This window comes from Pan troglodytes, chromosome 1 (genome assembly GCF_028858775.2).
Source record: "Pan troglodytes isolate AG18354 chromosome 1, NHGRI_mPanTro3-v2.0_pri, whole genome shotgun sequence".
Lineage (NCBI taxonomy): Eukaryota > Metazoa > Chordata > Mammalia > Primates > Hominidae > Pan > Pan troglodytes.
In genome coordinates, this window is record NC_072398.2 from 44,041,907 (window position 1) to 44,047,906 (window position 6,000).

The window sequence follows — 6,000 nt, forward strand, 5'->3', positions numbered from 1 at the left end:
AGGTTTTCCTACTTGCCTGCCCTGCTCTGTGTGTGGTGTGAGGCAGTGAGTGAGGGCTTTAGAAGGATCCCTTTTTGAGATGCCAGGCATAAGAACAATGGTTTCAACTTGTTTCTGAAAAAGCAAATCAGGAAGAAAATTTCCTTGTGCATTAGCAGAGCAATTTCTGCATGTCCCCCAACTCTGCTGCAAGGAGGCTCCCCCCAGTTCCTAGACAGCTTCCTCCAGGGTGGCTCAGAGCTTAAGCCTGGTGGGGGTGAGGTCCAACCTGCTCCTCCTCTCAAGCTAGTTTCCTTTGGATTTGGGGTCCAGATTAACTTCATCCCTTGGGCAGCACTGCAGGAAGGCTGCCCTCCAGCCAGGCACAGGGTGGGAGAACCCCTTGGTCAGGGTGTTCAGGGTGGCAGGCACTGAGAAGATGTGGGCTTAGGCTGGAGGAAACCCAGCAGGTTTGACTAGATGGGTGTGTGTGAGGGGCTGGGGTTGACTTCCCCACCTAAGTAGGGAACTGAATGTCTCATTAGGTAAAAAGGACACTGAGATGCGTTTGGGCCTGAGTGTGTCCTGGGATGGGAGGTGTTCAGGTTTTGGATGAGAATATCACACTCCTTGCTTTTGTTTGCATTCTCTTTGGTAAACAAAGAAACATGGGCTAATCTTGTAGCAAGGAATCATCAAACTAAGAAAGGACTTACTCTAGGATGGTTACCGTCAGGATACAGAGCCCACAGAAACTCCCATAAATGTTCCAGGTTAGCAATAGCCCCTGGGTGGTTTGTTTAGATTGGGGTTGTAGTCCTGAAGGATGAGGGGTGGCCAGCATGCATGAGGGAATGAAAAGGATGTCTGCCTTCTTATGGATTCCTGAGTCACATCCACCTTTTACCATTTGAAAGAGGATTACTAGAAGTTGAAAGAAATTTACAGGGTCAGCCAGCCCAACCTTTGCCTCTAGGCAGGACTCTCTAACCTTGGACCAGACCCCAGTTCTCCACACCATCCTTAGAGTCATCTGAAAGGAGACTGCCCCACCTCCTCATGGCTCACTCTTCTAGCCAGGAAGTATCTCCTGCAGTCTAACTTAAGTCGCTCTGGCTTCCCTGGCATATTCTTTGCTCTGGTTCTTCCTCCCCTGCATATCAATCACCTCTTCTCCAACCCCCTGGTTCTGCCCTAGGAATCCCTCCAAAAATACAAATACCACCCACACTCAGGCTTAGAGATTGTCTTTGAAATACGCTTTCTCACCAACGTTTGGCTCAAGGAGGTTTCTGAAGAGGGCACCATGCATCCTCCAAACCACCCCAAATGCGTTGCTTCCCTGGTGACTTTAGAGGCAGAAAGGATGCCTTGGGGTACACCTGTCTATGTACATGCTCCTAAGGAGTAAGTTTGGTCAGCCAGAGACGAGATGTGCAATCACCCCGTTGAGCACAATTCCTCGGAGGCCCATCCCACATGTGTCTGTATTTGAACAACTGCTGGCAGAGAAGGTGCTGGAATGGAGTTGCATAAGGAGTGAAATCTGGCAGGGGAAATGGTGGCGGCAGGAGGCTGAGGGCTGAAGCCGGTGGAGTACACGCGATGAGAGAAGGGAGTGCGAGGAAAGAAGGAGTAGAGGAAGGGAGGAGAGTAAGAGAGAAAGAGCCGGGAATGAGAGCAGGCTCCTGGAGTCTGAGGCACTCATCTCCATAAGCAGTGTGCCTCTGCTTCCCTCACCGCTCATGGTGTGAGCACAGTGGTCTCTGCACCTGTGAGGCAGGTGGACCTTGGGTGACTTTGACATCATCAGGTCAGGGGCCCTTTCCTGTCTGTCTCACCTCCTGCCTCCCTCTTATTTGCTGAGGACTTCCACGGGAGATTAGGAAGGACTCTGACCTTGTGGCAAAAGCCCTGTCCATGGTTCTGCAGCTTGGCTAGAAAGGGGTTAACTGGTGGGCACCCTGGGGAGGGGCTTGGATGCTGCTGTCTTTAAGGGGAGAGCTCCCTTCTCCCAAGGCCAGGAGTGAGGGCACCTGTTGTGACCTCCAGGCCATCTCCTTGTCCCAGGTGCGATCACAGCAGCCTCTCCCACAGGTGGCCCACCTTTTGCTGCACTCGATCTCCAGTGGCTCATCCGGCCACTGGATGGGTGGGACCAGGAGGTAGAGAGACTCGGAGGCTAAGTGAGCTGAGGCGTCTTTGGCCAGACGGTTGGGAGAGGAGGCCGAAACTGTTGCCCAGACGAGACCAGAACATCACCTGTGCACTGGGTTTCTTGGGCTGTTCCTCCTCCCACCTCCTTCTGAGCAGAGGGAAAAGATGCTGAAACCCACCTTTCTCCAGGGCTGGGGCCATGGCATGCACAACCCCACTCCCTCCTGGCCTCACTGGACACCCCCCCCCCACCCCTAGGACACAGGCTCAACCCCCAGGGATCTGGGGCTAGAGGGTGCCCGACTCCATCCCCAAGTAGCAGCAGGATTCTCCCCTTCCATAGGCACTGCCTTCTCCATGCCCCGCTGCTTCCCAGACCTGAGAGACCCTCTTGGAGAAGGTGACAGGATTCAGCTCTGGACACTCACTGGCTGGGGCTGCCCCCCACCTCCAGCCCATTATGTAAGCCCCACGGTGCTGGGCAGAAGGATTGCCCTCTCTTTCCAGAACTCCCCAGCTCTGCCCCTTCCCTTCCCCATACCATTCTGGCCCCAGCCCCTTTCCTTACTGGAAAGCCAAACTTTGTGCAAATCCTTCCCTCCCACCAGTGAGGATAGGGGGGAGGGATTTGAGAAGCTAAGGTTGGGAGGGGGAAGGGAAGGAAAGGAATTTCAGCCCGGTAGCCCCAGCCTCTCGCCCTTTGGGATGTGACTGGCCTCAGGACTCTCCTCCTTGAGTCCCAGTTCCTGGACAGGCCTTTGCCCAAACTTGTGCTCCACTCTCCCCTCTCTCTTCCGCAGCCTCCCTCTCCATCCAACTGAAGCAAGACTTTGCAAAGAGGTCACCCTGCAGAGGTAGACCCTGGGTGACCTCAAAACTGGGGACTCCGGCTCAATTCCATGCAGGCCCTGGGCCCTGGCCGTATGGACTGGTCCTGTCCTGGACCGGGTGCCCAGGGCCGGCTCAGGAGAAACTGCCCTCTCCACAGGCAGCTGCCACTGCCCGCTGGCCAACTGGAATTCCTGGACACACTCCTGGGGTCCAGCTTTTCGGCCAGGCTCGGCCTGAGAGAGCCCTGCGGGATGCCGCCCACGTAGACAGGGCGGAGGGGAGCCCCAGCACCCACCCTGGGGCTGAGGGGAGAAGTCAGAACGGCCCCAGCCTGCCAGTGTTCCTGTCCCTGTTCCCTCCCAAGTTACAAGGGGGATATTTACAGGAACTGAGCCGGGAGCCCCGGCCCATAACAGCACGCAGGGAAGCTCCTGGGTTGGAGGAGACAAAAGCGGTTGGCACCTACCTGGGGCGAGAGAAGGGTGTTGGCTGGGGCAGGTGGATGCTGCCCGAGTCGGTGAGCCGGGGCCGGCCGGGCCGCCAGCCCCTGGGCCGCTCTCCTTTGGGCCCTGGCGGCCTCAGCCGCTCGCTGTCCGGGTGCGGCGGCGGCCGCGGCGGCGGTGGCGGGTGAGGGCGCGTGTGTGTGAGCGCGCCCGGAGCCACTGCAGCATCTCTGCATCAAGATGTGCTCCTCCCTCTCCCAGGCTCCGCTCACTGGCTGGCTCCGGTCCTCAGCCAACGCTCGGGGGCCCTGGAGATGGCTTCCTTCTGCCCCCCTCCCACCCCCCTTCCGTCCCCACCCTCCTGGCTTTACCTCATTTGCTGTCATTTAAGGACCAGGGAGCGAGCCCAGCGCGCGTCTTCCATAATGCATGGGCGGCTCATGGACAGGCCGCGGGGCGCTGTCTGGCCCGCCTGCCCTCCCGATCCTGCCCAGCCCCACTTCTAGTCCCCCTGCCCAGGGCTGAAGGGGCAGGAGAGGGGCGGGGTGAAGAGGGAAAAGAAAGTGGCTCTTACTCCTCAAACCCTGGAGACCCATGGAGCCAAAACTCCTGGTTTCCCCAGAAATCCCCTATCCGAGGAAGAGATCCAAATCAGAAATCCCAGCTTGCTGTGTGGGGCAAGTGGCAGGGAGGGGCTGTCTCTCTTGCCCGGTCCACCCCATGTTCCTCTTTATTGTTTCCCTTGTTCAAAAGTAGTTTGAGCTTTTTGTCAAAATATCTAAATATTAGAGGACATTTAAAAATACATAGTGAAAGTCCCTCAACCACTACTCTTAATAAATCTAAGTACATGCCCCCAGGTTTATTATTTTCGTGTATACAATTACATGGGTTAGTAGGGTTATTTCACACAAATGTGATTACATAAAACAGTAGGATTGGCCAAAGACTTTTAACTGTGTAACTGATCTTGGACACTTTTACGCATCAGTACGTTTGGATCCAATCCCATTTTTAAGCAACCAGCAGTGTGATGTCATGAAAAGCTCCCTGGATTAGGGGTCTGGGTGTCTGAAGCGTACTCTGGGCTCCACAACCGACTGGCTGTGTGTGCTTGGCTAGGTGCCCTGCCCTCTCTGAGCCTCGCTGGTACCTGAAGGGATTAAAGATGGACACAATCCTGCCAGCTCTGAGATTCTAAGTGCTCACCCTTGTCAGTGATGCCTTTCTCCTGCCCTGCTCCTGTCACGTGGGGGAGTGCCCAGGAAGGCTGTGGCCCGGAGGCGGAGGGAGCAGCCATCTGCGGCACCAGTCGGCCCTGTCAGGCTGTCACTGTTGTCTCACCCCCCTCTGATCTGCCTGCTGTCCAGCTTGCACAGGCAAGACCGGTGAGCAGTCCAGATGCTGCAACAGCTGGCAGGGCCAGGCCAGCCTCCCAGTTTTAAATGGCTATACCTGTCAAGCCTGGATCATGGCTCCATGTCTCCCTGAGTGGAGGAGGTCCTGGGGACCTGGGCCAGAATGAGAGGGTCTGGAAAAGGAGAAGGAGTCGGGGAGGTTCTGCTGCTCAGCCTCCAAGGCTGGAATGTCTGCCCAGGTCCCACATGCGCTCCCCTCCCTTCCTTCTGAGCCCCTCCAAAGGGCTTGCCCAACTTGAGAGATAGTCTTCTCTGTTCCTGATGGGGAGGACTTGGATTTTGCTAATGATGTTTCTTAAATAATGTTGAATGCTGTTATGTAGACAGACACATCAACCCCTTGCCAGGATATCTTTCCCTTCCTTCCCCTGCCCACACTGTCCTTGCCTATCTGTATGTCTGAGGGCTGGCACATTGGCTCTGAGCTCCTGAGGTGAACCTTGCTCTTTGGCACCATTCAAGTCAGCCTGGGCTCCAAAGAGAGGCTCTTCAAGTTCTCTCCTAGCAGAAAACGGCAGGAACAAGTCCTTGCCAAGAAAAGGATGCTATGTCTGCTGCAGGGGGCTGACGGGCCAGGAAATAGGCTGGCCCAGGAACCAACAGTCTGGAAATGCTTGCAAGGATTGCTTTAGACGGAGACAGCTGTCTTTGTGACTCTATTTTAGGACAGCTGCTGCCCTGTGGTGGGAGCTGGGTCTCTGGGGAGGGTCGTTAGCACAGGTGACTTGGGTCTCAAAGACTCTCAGATCTCAATGCAACCAGCATGCTCCATGTGGACTCTGGCAGACACAATAAGTGAAAACAAGAACATTTGCCAAGCCTAGACTTGGATGGGGAGACAGTTCCCAAAGTCTCATCTTCTCACTTGTCTGAAGCTCTCAGTGAAGTCTGGTATGAATGAGTTTGGGGAGATTAGGGGGATCTGCACTCCCGGTCTCTGAGATGCTCCTGTTCCTGAGGAGAGAGTGGGGTGGGCATTTGGGGGAGCAGGCTGAGTTTTGCTTGTGGGGCCCATTAGCTTGAAAATAACAGAAACAATATCTGTTTTGAGTGCCTCCCGCATGCCGGGAGCTGTGCTAGATGCTTTACCTGAATTACTTGCCTAAGAGGTCCACGTTGTTATTATCCTCACTTTTCAGATGCTGCTCAGTAAGAGTAAGGAACTTGCTCAA

General features: G+C 55.3%; 1 protein-coding gene across 2 annotated transcripts in view; it reads right to left on the reverse strand.

The window, feature by feature from the left end:
- The window catches only part of CNTN2 (contactin 2), a 34,713-nt gene extending 31,101 nt beyond the window's left edge, over window positions 1-3,612 (reverse strand). Inside the window, exon 1 of one of the 2 annotated variants that reach the window (XR_001711979.4) lies at window positions 3,434-3,574. The gene's annotated coding sequence lies outside the window, so the exon portion shown is untranslated. Of the gene's footprint in view, window positions 1-3,433 lie in introns of both variants that reach the window. The other variant, XM_016937093.4, reaches the window with a different exon arrangement.
- Window positions 3,613-6,000: the final 2,388 nt, after the last annotated feature.